Source organism: Scyliorhinus torazame, unplaced genomic scaffold (genome assembly GCF_047496885.1).
Source record: "Scyliorhinus torazame isolate Kashiwa2021f unplaced genomic scaffold, sScyTor2.1 scaffold_904, whole genome shotgun sequence".
Taxonomy (NCBI): domain Eukaryota; kingdom Metazoa; phylum Chordata; class Chondrichthyes; order Carcharhiniformes; family Scyliorhinidae; genus Scyliorhinus; species Scyliorhinus torazame.
The window spans coordinates 31,615-52,917 of NW_027308631.1; positions in this window are offsets into that span (position 1 = coordinate 31,615).

The following is a 21,303-nucleotide window of genomic DNA, read 5'->3' on the forward strand; positions in this document are numbered from 1 at the left end:
GTAAATTAAACTGATAGACTGCGAGGATGCTTACGCAGCTATCCTAACTGTGGAAGTAGTACCGCACCAACCGACAGTACGCAGAAACCTTCTCTGATTTCTCTACTTGAGGCTCCACCACCCCTTAGGGTCAGGATGAGAAATGACATTTGGCAGAACTTTGTCACCCCCATGTCAAAGAAAAGAAATACAACGTGTTTGGTATCACAATCCGCCCGTCAGAGACGGAGACTGATGAGTGTACAGTTAAAAAGCACTAAACGTATAACCTCGGCTACCTATTCAGGAGTACAAGTCTTAGGAATCTTCTCCCACTGGTTAAGTGAGACCATTTTGAATCTACAAAACATGTCTTCTTAAGTCACCATAATGGCGAGTCTGACCACGGACTCACTTGTAGTACTTCGAGATCAAACATTGGCAAATAATGATCTCGTTAAGGCTAATTATATGGCTGAAGTAATTAAAAATACCTTACACCAATTAGAGCTTCCAATGCTCTTGTTTTTGCCGTTTGTAAATTTCTCTCGACTGTTCAGTAGTTAAAGGCGCTGCAGAAATCCACTTCCAGAGTCATGCTGCTCAGAGTGAACCAAATTGAACAGCATAAACCTGACAGAGTCGATATCCTGTGGTGGTTCCAATATAGAGTATGGAGAATGTTTTTAATAGTGTCCATGCCAAGTATACAACCGGGCCAATGTTATTTTCAACTTCATACCGTGTTCAACTCAAATTGCATCCACATGAAATTTAAAAGCGCATGTACGAGTTCACACTCTGTACGCTTAAATTGGTCAGGCTGGATTTAATAGAACTTCTTTACAGCTGTTAGAATATTTTTCCGCTGACATGTGTATAGGGACAGCCCTATGCCTATGCTTTGATTGGCAAAAACACCATGATTTTAGGAATGCATCCTGTTCAGTGGTTGCTACACCCATCTTGGAAAAACTCTCTCAAATTCACATTCTGGGCAATGGATCAGTAGCGATACACACCTCTGAGTATTGTAACGACTGTCAACTTGTTCCAGGAACATGGATGTTGACGCTGCACGAGGATGTAACTTGCTGTGGCTATGGCCTTAAAACCTACTACAGACAAGGAGCAACAGTCTCCATATCCCCCGGCAAATCACTTTCCATGCACCATTCGGATTTCTAAATTGACCGCTCTCCTAACACACTTTTATCATACCCACCTTATAGTCACTTTCACTAACTATGAAGTAACTGAGCATGCCATTTATTATCACAAGTTCAGATCTTTGATCCTGTCCATGCTCCGGACTGGATACGTGCTCTTGGTTTGGCTGCTCAAGATGTTTTGCTCAAAATGAGTTCCATCTTTCAAGGAATGACACACATCACTAGTGATGTTATTTCCTATTTTTCAGGATTCTTCGGATCCTTTAACATTATTCTACATTACACACTGCCTATCGGTGGCACGGTTTGTTTGATTTTACTCATTTCCTGTCTCCGCGGATAAATCCTCGCCATGTCCTCAGTGTTTGCAGTCCACCTTAAGGATTGAGCAGAGCACATGCAAATCCTTATTGATACAGGAAAGGGCACCGATGATCAACGGGAATCATTTTGTTTGCCTACTTGTCTTTCTAGATATGAGGATATGTATACAAAATGTCAATCAACTGACTCTCCCAACCCAGAAATCCATCCGTGTTTTCATTTTTGTATAGCCCCAATAGCATATGACATTTTCCAAATGATGTCTCATCAATGTGATGATAGAAATTCCTATAGGATTATTGACCTTCATGAAGAAGGATCTCTTTGTGCTTCAATGGCAATTGTTATTGTGCCCACATTGTAATCAACGAGGTCTCTTACGTCCTACTTTTATTACACCTAGGGAACATGGCAGTCCTTTTGAATTACATGGATCAAACACCATGTCATCGGCAGTCTGCTACCATGTTGTGGTATTATAGGTATCACAGTACCTGATAGGCTGGAGCACCATTGGTGGAAACTGTACGCTTTCTATTGGTTAGGATGTATGATTGCTCCACCCTGCTAGGCAGGGTATAAGAGCCCGTGCCGCCCCAGCAGCCTTCATTCTGTACCTGAGCTGCTGGGGGAAACATCTAGCTTATTAAAGCCTTCAGTTGGACTACAACCTCACTTTAGTGGTCATTGATCGTGCATCAATTTAATAAGCTAGTTTTTGTTTAAGAAGGATGGAGCTCCGAATCAGAGTGTCTGCAACTCAGCCCCCATGCAGCGAACTCAGCGGCAACCTTCAAGCACTGGCTGGCGTGCTTTAAAGGGTATCTTGGGACGGCCGAAAACACATCCATGGGAGAGCAGAAACTGCAAGTCCTGCACTCAAGGGTGAGCCCGGAGATTTACACCCTCATTGAGGAAGCGGATGACTTCGATGCAGCAATAGAGCTGCTAAAAGGACACTATATTCGCCCGGTAAACCAGGTCTACGCCCGGCACCTGCTTGCAACAAGGCGACAAACCCCTGGGGAAATCGCTGGAAGAATTCTACCGTGCACTCCTGGTGTTGGGGAGAAGCTGCAGCTGCCCGCAAGTTTCGGCGAGTGAACACACTGAACTCTTAGTCCGGGACGCTTTTGTGGCAGGTATGCTATCCTCACAAGTCCGCCAGCGACTGTTAGAAAAAGACACTCTGGGCCTAAGGGAGGCACGGGCCCTTGCAGGCTCCCTGGACGTGGCCTCCAGGAACGCCCACGCTTACATTCCCGACTGAGTGGCAGCCCCCTGGGCAGCGTGGAACCCCTCGACGGCCGACCCCGAGACTTCCCCCATCCCCCCACAAGCCTGCGATGCAAGGCGGACTGGCAACCCCGGGGGGCCCTGCTGCTACATTTGCGGGCAGGCCAAGCACCCCCGCCAGCGCTGCCCGGCCCGCGCATCCACCTGCAAGGGATGCGGCAAAAAGGCCCATTTCGTGGGGGTATGTCAGGCCCGTGCGGTTGCCGCGGTCTCCGGCGACGAATGCGGATCGCAACCACAAACTTCTCCACGGTCCCCGTGCGCCCAGCGGTCGCCGCAATCTTCCTATTCCAGGGCCACGTGCGGACCCCGGGCGCTGCCATCTTGTTCCGCGGACGCCACGTTGGAAGGATGGGCGCCGCCATTTTGTGCACCCCCAGCCATGTGCGACCAATGGGAGCCGCCATCTTGGATGAACCCCCAGGACCCCAGCTCGGCTGACCACACACTGGCCGAAGAGAACTCTCAACTGCTGCGATTAGCCTCGGTGACCCTGGATCAGTCCCGGCCTCGAACACTCTCAACTGCTACAATGACTGTTTCATCAACGGGCACGAGATGTCCTGCCTAATCGACTTTGGGAGCATGGAGAGCTTCATACACCCCGACACGGTAAGGCGCTGTTCTCTCCTCATCCACCCTGTTAATCAAAAAATCTCCCTGGCCTCCGGTTCACACTCAGTGGAGATAAAGGGGCTTTGTGTAGCAAACCTCACAGTCCAGGGAAGGGAGTTCAAAAATTTACGTCTCTACGTCCTTCCCCACCTCTACGCGGCTTCACTCCTGGGTTCAGACTTCCAGTGTAACCTCCAAAGTCTAACCTTCAAATTCGCCGGCCCTATACCCCCCCTTACCGTCTGCGGGGTCACGACCCTTAAGGTCGACCCGCCTTCCCTGTTTGCGAACCTCACCCCGGATTGCAAACCCGTCGCCACCAGGAGCAGACGGTACAATGCCCAGGACTGGATCTTTATTAGGTCAGAGGTCCAAAGGCTGCTGAGGGAAGGGGTCATTGAAGCGAGCAACAACCCCTGGAGGGCTCAAGTAGTCATGGTAAAGACCGGGGAGAAGCATAGGATGGTCATCGACTACAGTCAGACCATCAACAGGTTTACGCAGCTGGACGCGTACCCTCTCGCCCGCATATCCGACCTGGTAAACAGGATCGCGCATTATAAGGTCTTCTCCACGGTGGATCTCAAGTCCGCCTACCACCAGCTTCCCATCCGCACTAGTGACAGCAAATACACTGCCTTCGAGGCAGATGGGCGGCTCTACCACTTCTTAAGGGTTCCCTTTGGTGTCACTAACGGGGTCTTGGTCTTCCAGCGAGAGATGGACCGAATGGTTGACCGGTACGGTTTACGGGCAAAATTCCCGTATCTCGATAATGTCACCATCTGCGGCCATGACCAGCAGGACCACGACACCAACCTCCGAAAATTTCTCCAGACCGCAAAAATCCTTACCCTTACATACAACAAGGATAAATGCGTGTTTAGCACCGGCCGCCTAACCATCCTCGGCTACGTAGTGCGAAATGGAGTTATAGGTCCCGACCCTGAACGCATGCGCCCCCTTATGGAGTTCCCCCTCCCTCACTGCCCCAAGGCCTGAAGCGCTGCCTCGGGATTTTCAGCTACTACGCCCAGTGGGGCCCCAACTATGCGGACAAGGCCCGTCCCCTGATCCAATCCATAGCTTTTCCCCTGTCGATAGGGGCCTGCCAGGCCTTCAGCCGCATCAAAGCAGACATTGCAAAGGCCACGATGCACGCCATCGAAGAGTCCCTCCCCCTCCAGGTCGAAAGCGATGCGTCTGACATAGCTCTGGCGGCCACCCTCAACCATCGTCCCGGGAAGCTAAATGAGCCTCCTAACGCTCTGTCCCACGGCACATGTGCCACCGCACAAGTGGATCGCCTCCGATCCCTCCACGAGGACCTCTGCCACCCGGGGGTCACTCGCTTTTTCCATTTTGTCAAGACCCGCAACGTGCCCTACTCCATCGAGGAGGTCAGGACAACCAACAGGGACTGCCAAATCTGTGCGGCGTGCGAACCGCACTTCTACCGGCCAGAGAAAGCGCACCCGATAAAGGCTTCCCGTCCCTTTGAACGCCTCAGCATGGACTTCAAAGGCCCCCTCCCCTCCACCGACCGCAACACGTACTTCCTGAACGTGATTGATGGGTACTCCCGGTTCCCATTCGCCATCCTCTGCCCCGTCATGACCGCAACCACCGTCATCAAAGCCCTCCAAATGATCTATACACTGTTCGGGTTCCCCGCTTACATACATAGTGATAGGGGGTCCTCTTTTATGAGCGACGAACTGCGTCAATTCCTGCTCAGCAAGGGCATCGCCTTGAGCAGGACAACCAGTTACAACCCCCGGGGTAACGGACAGGTAGAGGGAGAACGGAACGGTCTGGAAGACCGTCCTACTGGCCCTACGGTCCAGGAACCTCCCAGTCTCCCGCTGGCAGGAAGTCCTCCCGGATGCCCTCCACTCCATCCGGTCACTGCTTTGTACGACCACCAACCAGACACCTCACGAACGTCTCCTTGTCTTCCCTAGGAAGTCCTCCTCTGGGACCTCGCTCCCGACCTGGCTGGCAGCACCCGGACCCATCCTGCTCCGAAAACACGTGCGAGCGCACAAGTCGCACCTGTTGGTTGAGAGGGTCCATCTGCTCCATGCTAACCCCAGTACGCCTACGTGGCATACCCCGACGGCCGACAAGATACAGTCTCCCTACGAGACCTGGTGCTCGCCGGAGCCCCACGCACACCCTAGCCACCAGTCCCACACTCCCCTCCACCGAGGCACCTTACAGGAGGATCGGTCCTTCCGCCGGCCCCGTCTAGGCCCCTCCCACCCACCGACGCTCCCCGCAGGCGCTCCCTTTCCAGGTCAACCGCTTTCCCCACCAGCGCTGTCTAGGGGTGCCGAAGCTGCCATGGAGATCGAAGCCACGCTCCCGGAGTCACAGACGCCCGAGCCTCCACCGGAGTCACCACCGAAGCTCCGTCGATCACAGAGGACGAACAGGGCCCCCGATCGACTGATTGCTTCATTTTAAATTGGAAACTGTAAATTGATTGCTCCATTTTAAATTGTAAACTGTAAACTGTAAATGTAAATCCTCAAATGTACATAGCTATCAGAATTGTAAATAGTTACAAAACACTGTCCGGAGGTATTACAGTACCTCCATAACTAATTCTACCACGTTGCCATGTTTGTAGTATCAGGTCACCACCCCCGCCGGACTCTTTTTTAACAGGGGGTGAATGTGGTATTTTAGGTATTACGATACCTGATAGGCTGGAGCACCATTGGTGGAAACTGTATGCTTTCTATTGGTTCGGATGTATGGTAGCTCCGCCCTGCTAGGCGGGGTATAAGAGCCCGTGCCGCCCCAGCAGTCTTCATTCTGTACCTGAGCTGCTGGGGGAAACATCTAGCTTATTAAAGCCTTCAGTTGGACTCCAACCTCTCTTTAGTGGTCATTGATAGTGCATCACGTTACAATCCCTAACAGGACTCAAGTATTTTCATGGTTATCTACTACCTGATCCAAGTCCGTGCAGCTACGCTTCTTGGCGACAACTTCAGTTTGCATCTGGTGTGGCCGCAGCCTTTGCTGAGCAAGTCATTCATCGGCATCTTTTTGGTCCTTTCCTGCCGCGAACGCCTGTTGTTAACACTTCTTCATGCCTTTATAGTCATAAAAATGGTCCTCATACTCGGACAATCTCTGACACCATTGTCACAGTATCTGACGTCACAGTCAGTGGTTAGCACTGTTGCTTCACATTTCCAGGGTCCCAGGTTCTATTCCCGGCTTGGGTCACTGCCTGTGCGAAGTCTGCACGTTCTCCCCGTGTCTGCGTGGGTTTCCTCTGGGTGCTCCGGTTTCCTCCCACAAGTCCCGAGAGATGTGCTTGTTAGGTGAATTGGGCATTCTGAATTATCCCTCAGTGCATCCGAACAGGCGATGGAATGTGGCGACAAGGGGATTTTCGCAGTAACTTCATTGCATTGTTAATGTAAGCCTACTTGCGACAATAATAAAGATTATTTTAATTAAATTCCTCACTCCCTTGTCTGGAGATGAGGTCGGTTGTGAAAGGTGAGCCTGCCGCCACCGGTTCACCTTCTCCACCTGTATCTGTTTTGATTGACAGCCGAGCAGATGATCTCACAGCGAGGATTGGCAAAACCTTCCGGAGGTACCTTCAGATTTTGCACTTCTTACGTACGAGGATGCCATGGCGAAGATCAATGATGTTGCAATTCCCAACCTTCATAGAGGGGGATCTCACACCAATGTCCCCGCTGTCCTCACTTCCGTTCTCGCATATCTCACAGAAACTGAAATAAAGCCCAAGAATTCCAAAATCGATTCTATTCTTGAATATCTCATGGAAACTGATAAATAATTATAAAAATCCTATTACTTATAAATTGACACTAACCCGAAGTAGAAATTTGATCCATTCTTAACAGTGGTCCTCTAACAACCAAGACATATCTTGAATAAAGTACTGATACCAGAATTGAAGGTAGAACCTGTTTAGAGATATCTTCATGTGATAAAACAGTTCATCCCAATCTCATCGGAAAGATGGAGAATGTTTTGTTCCCATACCAACCAGGTTCACCTTTTGCAAGATTTTGCTCAGACACATCGACAGACGAAGTGTTCAGAAGCGATCTAAACTCCTTTCATTCTAACATCATCCAATTATCAAGAAGCCCAATATTACTGGAACCAATAGTACCTAACCGACGATCTGTTCCCATTAACAATGAGGAACCAGGAAGTTATTATCCCTACGGTTCATTTAAAGGAAACCCAGAAACTCAACCCTCTCTCCAGGGATTGCAACAATATATTACCAATATCACGAATTTGGGTTTTGTCAACAGAAATTTAAATCATATTTCAGGAAATTTATAAAGAAAGATTTGTCCTCGCGTGTGGAGGAAGAACTGCATTACAAAGATACAAAGCTTTCAAGACTGAACTAAGATCATGTTACCTTGAGGCCCGTAGTACTCGAGCGTCCAGGTACAAATATGAAAATAATGTGAAATGATGATGAAGACACCCACTTTCTTGCTGTTATATGTAATGATACTATACATTCCATGGGAAGTCCAAATGTTTAATTTATAGCCATGATGTGGCGATGCCGGCGTTGGACTGGGGTGAGCAGCGCCATGTGAGAGTACTTTTAAGACATGGATGTTTAAGCAATGTACCTTTAAGAAAACAGTGATGTCAGAGAGTGGGTGGGGCTGGGGTCAGGTCATTTTGCTGTTTAGTTTTGCAGGTTTTTAGTTTCACTTTTTAAAACAGCTTGTGTGTGTCTGTGTTTGCAGTGAGCTGTGATGTCTGCCATAAAAGACCATCTCTGGATCATTTGGGTGATTTAAACTTATAATAGTGAAGCCTTTAACCTGATGTGATTTTGTTTAAAGGTGTTAAGTCTCTTGGAAGTTTGAAGGAATATTTTAAGGAATTATTTACTGTTGCAATATTTTCTGAGTTATCTTTGAAGGAAGGGGTGTTAAGAGATCCAATGTTTATTTAAGATGTTAAGTTGAGTTCATGGAATAAAAAGTGTTTTGTGTTTAAAAACCCACGTGTCCATAATTGTAATCCCACACCTAGGGAAAAAGCCGTGTGCTAGGAAAAGCAACAAATCCATTAAAGGGAGAGGTTTGTTGAACTCCATGATACATTTTGGGGTTCTGAAAACTCCTCGCCCATAACAATTGGGGGCTCGAGGGGAATAAAAGTCTATCTATTGGATTGGCTTTTGTGAACTTAAAGACAGTGAAGGATTGTTGCTTTTCCTGTGTGGTATTTTAGTTTAAGTGGGGAAAGTGTTGTGGACAATGGCTCTTTCAGAGGCTCTGAAGTTTTTGGGGGTGGAGAATGTTACACGTAGTACCTTACGGACAGAAACAAAAAGCAGACTGTTAGATTTGGCAAGAACATTGCAGTTAACATTACCTGACAAAATGCGAAAATATGAGGTAATTATGGCGGTGGTTAAGCATTTAAAGTTGCCTGAGATAGAGTTTGACTCATTGGAAATGGCAAAAATTCAGTTACAAATTAAACAAATGGAACATGAGAAAGAATTAATGTGGCTGGCATACGAGAGTGAGAGAGAGGAAAAATAAAGAGAAGGAGAGAGAGAGGAAAAAGAGAAAGAGCGAGAGAGAGGAAAAAGAAAGAGAAAAAGAGAGAGGAAAAAGAAATAGAAAGAGACGAGAGAGGAAAAAGAAAAGGAGAGAAGAAAAGAGAAAAGAAAGAATAGCCCTAGCAGAACAAAAAGAAAAAGAAAGGGAGATACAGATCAGGGAAAAAGATAAAGAGAGGGAGTTTGAACTTCAGAAAATGGTCATGAAACATGACAATCAGTTAGAATTGGCAGATGTAAAGGGAAACATACAGTTGGAGGATAGTGATGAGAATAGTGAGAAAGAGCGTCAAAGTCGAATGCTTGGTGGGAATCTGTTTAAATATGTCCAATCATTGCCAAGATTTGACGAGAAGGAGGTGGAAGCCTTTTTCATTTCATTTGAGAAGGTAGCTGAACAAATGAAATGGCCACAGGACATGTGGGTGTTACTGATTCAAACAAAGCTGGTAGGTAGAGCTACTGAAGTGTTTGCATCACTACCGGAGGAGGTATCTGGAACGTATGAGGAGGTGAAGAAATCCATCTTTTAAAAAAATATATATTTTATTCAAGATTTTTTGGCCAAACATAACAGTACGTAGTGTTTCTTTTAAACAACAATAAAGCAATATAAATAACAGTGACCAGTTTTAAACAAATAAATAAATAATATATGAACAGAAACAAAAACCAAACTAAATGGCAACTGCCTTGTCAAAGATAAATACTCTCCAAAGATACAATCCAACAGTCCAATATACAATTACCTATAACAAATGCCTATACATATACAATAACATCCCTGAGAGTCCGTCCGATTCCTCCCCGCCCCCCCCCCCCCCCTCCCCCCTGGGTTGCTGCTGTTGTCTTCTTCTTTTCCATTCCCTCTATCTTTCTGTGAGGTAGTCGACGAACGGTTGCCACCGCCTGGTGAACCCTTGAGCCGAACCCCTTAGTACGAACTTAATCCGTTCTAACTTTATAAACCCTGCCATGTCGTTTATCTAGGTCTCCACACCCGGGGGTTTGGCTTCCTTCCACATTAACAATATCCTGCGCCGGGCTACTAGGGACGCAAAGGCCAAAACATCAGCCTCTCTCGCCTCCTGCACTCCCGGCTCTTCTGCAAACCCAAATATAGCCAACCCCCAGCTTGATTCGACCTGGACCCCCACCACCTTCGAAAGCACCTTTGCCACCCCCACCCAAAACCCCTGTAGTGCCGGGCATGACCAGAACATGTGGGTGTGATTCGCTGGGCTTCTCGAGCATCTCGCACACCTATCCTCTACCCCCAAAAATTTACTGAGCCGTGCTCCAGTCATATGCGCCCTGTGTAACACCTTAAATTGTATCCGGCTTAGCCTGGCACACGAGGACGATGAGTTTACTCTACCTAGAGCATCAGCCCACAGCCCCTCCTCAATCTCCTCCCCCAGCTCTTCTTCCCATTTCCCTTTCAGCTCATCTACCATGATCTCCCCCTCGTCCCTCATTTCCCTATATATGTCCGACACCTTACCATCCCCCACCCATGACTCTGAGATCACTCTCTCCTGCACCTCCTGCGTCGGGAGCTGCGGGAATTCCCTCACCTGTTGCCTCGCAAAAGCCCTCAGTTGCATATACCGAAATGCATTCCCTTGGGGCAACCCATATTTTTCCGTCAGCGCTCCCAGACTCGCAAACGTCCCATCTACTAACAGATCTCTCAATTGTGCTACCCCTGCTCTTTGCCATGCTCCAAATCCCCCATCCATTCTCCCCGGAACAAACCTATGGTTATTTCTTATCGGGGACCGCACAGAGGCTCCCGTCTTTCCCCTATGCCATCTCCACTGCCCCCAGATTTTCAATGTAGCCACCACCACCGGGCTTGTGGTGTATTTCTTCGGTGAGAACGGCAACGGTGCCGTCACCATAGCTTGTAGGCTAGTCCCCCTGCAGGACGCCCTCTCCAATCTCTTCCACGCCGCCCCCTCCTCTTCTCCCATCCACTTACACACCATTGAAATATTGGCGGCCCAGTAGTACTCACTTAGGCTCGGTAGTGCCAGCCCCCCCCTGTCCCTACTACACTGCAAAAATCCCCTCCTCACTCTCGGGGTCTTCCCGGCCCACACAAAACTCATAATATTCTTCTCGATTCTTTTGAAAAAAGCCTTCGTGACCACCACCGGGAGGCACTGAAACACAAAAAGGAATCTCGGGAGGACCACCATTTTAACCGCCTGCACCCTACCTGCCAGTGACAGGGACACCATGTCCCATCTCTTAAAGTCCTCCTCCATCTGTTCCACCAACCGCGTTAAATTAAGCCTACGTAATGTACCCCAATTCTTGGCTATCTGGATCCCCAAGTACCGAAAGTCCCTTGTTACCTTCCTCAACGGTAAATCCTCTATCTCTCTGCTCTGCTCCCCTGGATGCACCACAAACAACTCACTTTTCCCCATGTTCAGTTTATACACTGAAAAATCCCCAAACTCCCCAAGTATCCGCATTATCTCTGGCATCCCCTCCGCCGGGTCTGCCACATATAGCAACAAAGCATCCGCATACAGAGATACCCGGTGTTCTTCTCCTCCCCTGAGTATTCCCCTCCACTTCCTGGAACCCCTCAATGCTATGGCCAGGGGCTCAATCGCCAGTGCAAACAATAACGGGGACAGAGGACATCCCTGCCTCGTCCCTCTATGGAGCCGAAAATAATCAGACCCCCGTCCATTCGTGACCACGCTCGCCATCGGGGCCCTATACAGCAACTGTACCCATCTGATATACCCATCTCCAAAGCCAAATCTCCTCAGCACCTCCCACAAATAATCCCACTCCACTCTAGCAAATGCTTTCTCGGCATCCATCGCCACCACTATCTCCACTTCCCCCTCTGGTGGGGGCATCATCATTACCCTTAGCAGCCTCCGTATATTTGTATTCAGCTGTCTCCCCTTCACAAACCCAGTTTGGTCCTCATGAACCACCCCCGGGACACAATCCTCTATCCTCGTTGCCATTAATTTGGCCAGAATCTTAGCGTCCACATTCAGGAGGGAAATAGGCCTATAGGACCCGCATTGCAGCGGGTCTTTTTCCTTCTTTAGGAGGAGCGATATCGTTGCCTCTGACATAGTCGGAGGCAGCTGCCCCCTTTCCCTTGCCTCATTAAAGGTTCTCATCAGTAGCGGGGTCAGCAAGTCCATATATTTCCTATAGAATTCAACTGGGAATCCGTCTGGTCCCGGGGCCTTCCCCGCCTGCATGCTCCCAATCCCTTTCACTACTTCCTCCGTCTCACTCTGTGCTCCCAGTCCCGCCCTCTCCTGCTCCTCCACCTTAGGAAATTCCAGCTGATCCAGAAAGCACATCATTCTCTCCTTCCCATCCGGGGGCTGAGCTTCATATAATCTTTCATAAAATGCCTTAAACACTCCATTCACTCTCTCCGCTCCCCGCTCCATCTCTCCCTCCTCATCTCTCACCCCCCCCCATCTCCCTCGCTGCTCCCCTTTTTCTCAGTTGGTGGGCCAGCAACCTGCTCGCCTTCTCCCCATATTCATACTGTACACCCTGTGCCTTCCTCCATTGTGCCTCTGCATTACCCGTAGTCAACAAGTCAAATTCTACATGTAGCCTTTGCCTTTCCCTGTACAGTCCCTCCTCCGGTGCCTCCGCATATTGTCTGTCCACCCTCAGAAGTTCTTTCAACAACCGCTCCCTTTCCCTACCCTCCTGCTTTCCTTTATGTGCCCTAATGGATATCAGCTCCCCTCTAACCACTGCCTTCAGCGCCTCCCAGACCACTTCCACCTGAACCTCCCCATTATCATTGAATTCCAAGTACCTTTCAATACACCCCCTCACCCTTAAACACACCCCCTCATCTGCCAATAATCCCATGTCCATTCTCCACGGTGGACGCTGTTCTTTTTCCTCCCCTATCTCCAGGTCCACCCAATGTGGAGCGTGATCCGAAATAGCTATAGCCGTGTACTTCGTCCCCGTCACCTTCGGGATCAGTGCCCTTCCCAAAACAAAAAAGTCTATCCGTGAATAAACTTTGTGGACATAGGAGAAAAAAGAAATCTCCTTACTCCTAGGTCTACTAAATCTCCAGGGGTCTACTCCTCCCATCTGCTCCATAAAGTCCTTAAGCACCCTAGCTGCAGCCAGCCTCCTTCCGGTCCTGGACCTCGATCTGTCCAGCCCTGGGTCCAGCACCGTATTAAAATCTCCACCCATTACCAACTTCCCCACCTCTAGGTCCGGGATACGTCCTAACATACGCCTCATAAAGTTGGCATCATCCCAGTTCGGGGCATATACGTTCACTAAGACCACCGCCTCCCCTTGCAATTTGCCACACACCATCACGTATCTGCCCCCACTATCCGCCACTATGGTCTTTGCCTCAAACATTACCCGCTTCCCCACTAGTATAGCACCCCCCTGTTTTTTGCATCTAGCCCCGAATGAAACACCTGCCCCACCCATCCTTTGCGTAGTCTGACCTGGTCTATCAGTTTCAGATGCGTCTCCTGCAGCATAACCACATCTGCCTTAAGTTTCTTTAGGTGTGCGAGTACCCGTGCCCTCTTTATCGGCCCGTTCAGCCCTCTCACATTCCACGTGATCAACCGGGTTGGGGGGCTCTTTACCCGCCCCCCCCCCCCCCCCCCCACCCCCCCCTTGTCGACTAGCCATCTCCTTTTTCAATCCAGCTCCTCACCGGTTCCCACGTAGCCGTATCTCCCCCCAACGGCGCCCTCCCGCCCCGACCACCCCACCCCATACCAGCTCCCCCTTCTCCCCAGCAGCAGCAACCCAGTTAACCCCCCCCACCCCCCCGCTAGATCCCTCACTAGCATAATTGCACCCCCCATGTTGCTCCCAGAAGTTAGCAAACTCTGGCCGACCTCGGCATTCCCCCCATGACCTCGGCTCCCACTGTGCGAGGCCCCCTCCTTCCTGCTTCCCTGTTCCCGCCATGATTACCATAGCGCGGGAACAAAGCCCCCGCTTCCCATTTGGCCCCGCCCCCAATGGCCGGCGCCCCCAGCTCCTCATCCTCCCTCCCCCACGACATGGGGAAGAGAGAAAAGTTACAGGGTCGCAGGATTAACAACTTGGGAAATCATCTCGTCCCCCTTTTCCCCTCTTCACCCCACATATTCGCCCCACCACTTTGTCCCAAACGTTCTTTTTCTAGCCCGCTTATTCCAGTTTCTCCTCGACAATACATGTCCACGCCACTTCTGTCGTTTCAAAGTAGTGGTGTTTCCCTTGATGTGTGACCCACAGTCTTGCCGGCTGCAGCATTCCAAATTTAACCTTCCTTTTGTGCAGCACCGCCTTGGCCCGATTAAAGCTTGCCCTCCTTCTCGCCACCTCCGCACTCCAATCTTGAAATACGCGGATCACCGCATTCTCCCACCTACTGCTCTGAGTTTTCTTTGCCCATCTGAGGGCCATCTCTCTGTCCTTATATCGGAGAAATCTCACCACTATGGCTCGAGGAATTTATCCAGCCCTCGGTCTTCGCGCCATAACTCGATAGGCTCCCTCCACCTCCAATGGGCCCGTCGGGGCCTCCGATCCCATTAACGAGTGCAGCATCGTGCTCACATATGCCCCGACGTCCGCCCCTTCTGCACCTTCGGGAAGACCAAGAATCCTTAAATTCTTCCTCCTCGCATTATTCTCCAGCACCTCCAGCCTTTCCACACACCTTTTGTGTTGTGCCTAGTGCATCTCTGTCTTCACCACCAGGCCCTGTATGTCGTCCTCATTCTCAGCAGCCTTTGCCTTCACGACCCGAAGCTCCTGCTCCTGGGTCTTTTGCTCCTCCTTTAGCCCTTCAATCGCCTGTAATATCGGGGCCAACAGCTCCTTCTTCATCTCCTTTTTAAGTTCTTCCACGCAACGCCGCAGGAACTCTTGTTGGTCAGGGCCCCATATTAAACTGCCTCCTTCCGACGCCATCTTGCTTTGTGCCTGCCTTCCTGGCCGCTGCTCTAGAGGATCCACCGCAATCCAGCCACTTTCCTCTCCTTTTTCCAACCGTGTCCAGGGGGGATTCCCTTCTGGTTTACCGCACAGTGTTTTTAGCCGTTAAAATTGCCGTTGGGGCTCCTATTAAGAGCCCAAAAGTCCTTTCCACCGGGAGCTGCCGAAACGTGCGACTTAGCTGGTCATCGCCGCACCCGGAAGTCCCGAAGAAATCCATCTTAAGTGCATATGAGCTAGTGCCTGAAGCTTACAGACAAAGGTTTAGAAATTTAAGGAAAGAATTTGGTCAAACGTATGAACCAAACGTATGAAGCTCTCAGCGAAATTTTACTTTTGGAGGAGTTTAAAAATTCAATTCCTGATGTAGTGAGAACTCATGTGGAAGAACAGTGGGTTAAAACTGCGAGATTAGCAGCGGAAATGGCTGATGATTATGAATTAGTTCATAAATCAAAGATTGGTTTCCGACATCAGTTTCAGCCGGTGAGGGATAGAAACTGGGGACATGAGAAATACTCAAGTGGTAAAGGTAAAGGTGGTCTGATGGGAGACAATAAAGAGAGTTTACCTCAGATTAAAAAAGAAATCCAGGAGGGTGGAAAAGAAATGAAAAGTTTCAAATGTTTTCACTGTAATAAACTAAGCCATGTAAAGTCACAGTGTTGGTGTTTGAAGAAAAGCACTGGGAAGGCTGATGTGGTAAAACAGGATAAGACAGTGGGGTTTGTTAGAGTGGTAAAGGAAAGCCCAAGGGAAGCGAAGGAGGTGCAAACGATTGTACAGCCTGTTCAAGAAGTAATTGTTAAGAAGGTGCCAGATGTCTTTAAAGAATTTACTTGTATGGGTAAAGTTTACTCATGTGTATCAGGAGGAGCAGGTAAAGAAGTCACAATTTTAAGAGATACAGGGGCTAGTCAATCTTTAATGGTAAGAGATGAGGAATTATGTAGTTTGGGAAGAATGTTGCCAGAAAAGGTGGTGATATGTGGAATTCAGGGTGAGAGGAGTTGCGTTCCATTATATAAGGTAAGGTTGGAAAGTCCAGTGAAGAGTGGTGAAGTGGTAGTAGGAGTAATAGATAAACTATCTTGTCCAGGAATACAGTTTATCTTGGGTAATGATATAGCTGGATCGCAGGTGGGAGTGATGCCGACTGTAGTTGATATGCCATTGGAAAATCCGTCAACTGAAGTGTTGAAGGACGAATATCCTGGGATTTTTCCGGATTGTGTAGTAACAAGGTCGCAAAGTCGCAGGTTAAGACAAGAAGAGAAATCAAAGAGTGAAGATGAAGTTGAAGTGCAATTACCAGAAACAAATTTTGATCAGATGGTTGAAAAAAAACAAGAACAGGTGGAGGATGAGGCGGATATTTTTAGTTCAGGAAAATTGGCGGAGTTACAACAAAAGGATGTAGAAATAAAATGGATATATCAGAAAGCATATACGGAAGAGGAATCTGAGAGTATACCAGAGTGTTATTACCGTAAAAATGATGTCTTGATGAGAAAATGGAGACCTGTACATATGCAGGTGGATGAAAAGTGGGCAGAAGTTCATCAAGTAGTATTGCCGGTAGGGTATAGAAAGGAGGTGTTGCGAGTTGCACATGAGGTACCAGTGAGAGGTCATTTGGGAATAAGGAAAACTCAAGCTGAAGTCCAGAAATGTTTTTATTTGCTGGACAACATAAAGATGAAGTTAAATTTTTTCAATCATGTCACACATGTCAAGTGATAGGGAAACCTCAAGCAGTGATAAAACCAGTGCCCTTAATACACATTCCAGCATTTGAGGAACCTTTTACAAGGGTCCTAATCGATTGTGTAGGACCGCTTCCTAAAACAAAAAGTGGGAATCAATATCTTTTGACTGTAATGGATGTGTCTACTAGGTTTCCGGAGGCCATTCCAGTACGTAATATTACAGCTAAAAGGATTGTGGAGGAGTTACTTAAATTCTTTACTAGATATGGACTAGCCACAGAAATTCAATCGGATCAAGGAACAAATTTTACTTCAAAGTTATTCAAAGAAGTTATGGATAGCTTAGGAATAAAACAATTTAAATCAACTGCGGACCATCCAGAATCGCAGGGAGCGGTAGAAAGGTGGCATCAGACATTAAAGACAATGTTGAGGGCGTATTGTCAAGATTATCCAGAGGATTGGGATAAAGGAATTCCATTCGTATTGTTTGTAATTAGAGATGCACCTAATGAGTCTACCAAATTTAGTCCTTTTGAACTAATTTTTGGTCATGAGGTAAGAGGACCACTTAAATTAAGGAAAAATTGGTGGGTGAGAAATCGGAAATTACACTATTGGATTATGTGTCAAATTTTCGGGAACGATTAAATAGAGCAGGTGGATTGGCGAGACAACATTTGAAAGTTGCACAAAATGTGATGAAACGAGTAGCGGACAAGAAATCCAAAGTTTGTAGTTTTGCCAGTGGGAGTAAAGTTTTAGTGTTGTTACCAGTGGTAGGGGAGCCTTTAAAAGCTAGGTTTTGTGGATCGTATCAGATTGAAAGGAAATTAAGTGAGGTGAATTATGTGGTAAAAACACCAGATAGAAGGAAGACTCACTGGGTGTGTCATGTGAATATGCTTAAAGGGTACTTTGAAAGGAAAGGAGAGAAAAAGGAGGTTTTAATGATTCCAACTCAAAGTGACGAACCAAATCCAGATGACTGTGAATTTGACATACCTCAAATTAAATTGGAAAATGAGGATGTTCTTAAAAATTGGGATGAATTGTTAAGTTACATTCCAGAGGAAAAACGAACTGACCCGAAAGTTATTGATATCACATGGGCAAGTTTGTAGAGATAAATTGGGAAGTACTAAAATGGCTATACATGATGTAGATGTGGAAAATGCTGTTCCTATCAAACAACATCCATATAGACTTAATCCTTTAAAATTGGCACAGGTTAACAGAGAGATTGAGAGTATGCTGAAGAATGGCATAATTGAAGTGGGTTGCAGCCAATGGAGCTCACCCATAGTGATGGTACCTAAACCAGACGGTACCCAACGGTTGTGTGTGGACTATCGAAAGGTGAATGCAGTTACAAGAACGGACTCTTATCCTGTCCCACCATTGAAGGATTGCATGGAGAAAGTGAGACAATCTGCTGTTATTTCCAACTTCCAGACATGGAAAGAACATTTAAAGCATCATATGGAGTTCTTCGATCGACTTCAGGAGGCGGGTTTGGTGATGAACCTCGCCGAAAGTGAATTTGGAGAAGCCCGAATCACTTTCCTTGTGGAGTTTCCGATACCCTCAAGACGAAGGGAAATAATGCGATTTCTTAGCATGAATGAATTTGATCGAACCTTTGTGCAAAAGCTTTGTGGCGTGATTACTCAACTGATGGAATTGCTAAAGAAACCTAAAAAATGTCAATGGACAGCAGACTTTCAACAGGCATTTGACAGCCTGAAAGCTGTGATCACCAATGCTCCTGTATTGGAGAATTGCAAGGGTCTCTGTGGTCAGATTGAACTAAAGTATCTGATTCTAAAGAGAAATGCCGAGGAGTAGAGGGATAGATGGATCGTGCAGAGACTTTGTTCAAAGAGACTGTCAACCGAGAAGGATTTTGGTTGGAGGAAGAAGAAAAACGGACTATATTATTATACCCGTTTGCATGTGTTGTTTTTTTTAAAAACGAAAATGTTCACTGTGTCCATTTCTTAGTGGATGGTGCAAAAGTGAAAAATGAAACCATCTTGAAGTTGATGGGCTATTTCTCTTTCTTGGGGGGAGGTGTCATGAGAGTACTTTTAAGACATGGATGTTTAAGCAATGTACCTTTAAGAAAACAGTAATGTCAGAGAGTGGGTGGAGCTAAGGTCAGGTTAGCCATTTTGCAGTTTAGTTTTGCAGGTTTTTAGTTTGTTTTAAAACAGCTTGGGAGTGTCTGTGTTTGCAGTGAGCTGTGATCTCTGCCATGAAAGACCATCTCTGGATCATTTGATGATTTAAACTTATAATAGTGAAGCCTTTAACCCAATGTGATTTTGTTTAAAGGTGTTAAGTCTCTTGGAAGTTTGAAGGAACATTTTAAGGAACTATTTACTGTTGCAATATTTTCGGAGTTATCTTTGAAGTAAGGGGTGTTAAGAGATCCAATGTTTATTTAAGATGTTAAGTTGAGTTAATGGAATCAACAGTATTTTGTGTTTAAAAACCCACGTGTCCATAATTGTAATCCCACACCTAGGGAAAAAGCCGCGTGCTCGGAAAAGCAACAAATCCATTAAAGGGAGAGGCTGGTTGAATTCCATGATACATTTTGAGGTTCTGAAAACGCCTCGCCCATAACAACAGTAAGAAGTCTTACAACACCAGGTTAAAGTCCAACAGGTTTGTTTCGAATCACTAGATTCACCTGAGGAAGGAGCAGCGCTCCGAAAGCTAGTGATTCGATAACAAACCTGCTGCACTTTAACCTGGTGTTGTAAGACTTCTTCCTGTGTTTAATTTGTCAACAAGAGAATGGCCAGAGAAATAAAGCCATGCCTGCGTTGCATGGTGACAGGATGTGGGTCAGCGTCTGTGATTCTCCCATACGGTGATAGGATGTGGGTCAGTGCCTATGAACCCCCCCACACGGTGATGGGACATGGGTCTGTGACTCCCCCACACGGTGATGGGATGTGGGTCTGTGATTCCCCCACACGGTGATGGGATGTGGGTCTGTGTCTGTGATTCCCCCACACGGTGATGGGACTCGGGTCTGTGTCTGTGATTCCCCCACACGGTGATGGGATGTGGGTCTGTGTCTGTGATTCCCCCACACGGTGATGGGTCTCGGGTCTGTGTCTGTGATTCCCCCACACGGTGATGGGACATGTACCTGTGTCTGTGATTCCCACACACGGTGATGGGACGTGGGTCTGTGTCTGTCATTCCCCCACACGGTGATGGGACTCGGGTCTGTGTCTGTGATTCCCCCACACGGTGATGGGACATGTACCTGTGTCTGTGATTCCCACACACGGTGATGGGACGTGGGTCTGTATCTGTGATTCCCCCACACAGTGATGGGACATGTACCTGTGTCTGTGATTCCCACACACGGTGATGGGACGTGGGTCTGTATCTGTGATTCCCCCACACAGTGATGGGACATGTACCTGTGTCTGTGATTCCCACACACGGTGATGGGATGTGGATCTGTGTCTGTGATTCCCCCACACGGTGATGGGACTCGGGTCTGTGTCTGTGATTCCCCCACACGGTGATGGGACTCGGGTCTGTGTCTGTGATTCCCCCACACGGTGATGGGACGTGGATCTGTGTCTGTGATTCCCCCACACGGTGATGGGACTCGGGTCTGTGTCTGTGATTCCCCCACACGGTGATGGGACGTGGATCTGTGTCTGTGATTTCTCCCACACGGTGATGGGACGTGGATCTGTGTCTGTGATTCCCCCACACGGTGATGGGACTCGGGTCTGTGTCTGTGATTCCCCCACACGGTGATGGGACGTGGGTCTGTATCTGTGATTCCCCCACACGGTGATGGGACATGTACCTGTGTCTGTGATTCCCCCACACGGTGATGGGACAGGGGTCTATGTCTGTGATTCCACCACACGGTGATGTGACGTGGATCTGTGTCTGTGATTCCCCCACACGGTGATGGAACGTGGGTCTGTGATTCCCCCACATGGTGATGGGACGTGGGTCTGTGTCTGTGATTCCCCCACACGGTGATGGGACAAGGGTCTGTGATTCCCCCACACGGTGATGGGACGTGGGTCTGTGTCTGTGATTCCCCCACACGGTGATGGGATGTGGGTCTGTGTCTGTGATTCCCCCACACGGTGATGGGACGTGGGTCTGTGATTCCCCCACACGGTGATGGGACGTGGGTCTGTGTCTGTGATTCCCCCACACGGTGATGGGACATGGGTCTGTGATTCCCCCACAAGGTGATGGGACGTGGGTCTGTGATTCCCCCACACGGTGATGGGACGTGGGTCTGTGTCTGTGATTCCCCCACACGGTGATGGGACATGGGTCTGTGATTCCCCCACAAGGTGATGGAATCATAGAATCATATCATAGAATTTACAGTGCAGAAGGAGGCCATTCGGCCCATCGAGTCTGCACCGGCTCTTGGAAAGAGCACCCTACCCAAGGTCCACACCGCCACCCTATCCCCATAACCCAGTAACCCCACCCTACACTAAGGGCAATTTTGGACACTATGGGCAATTTAGCATGGCCAATCCACCTAACCCGCACATCTTTGGACTGTGGGAGGAAACCGGAACACCCGGAGGAAACCCACGCA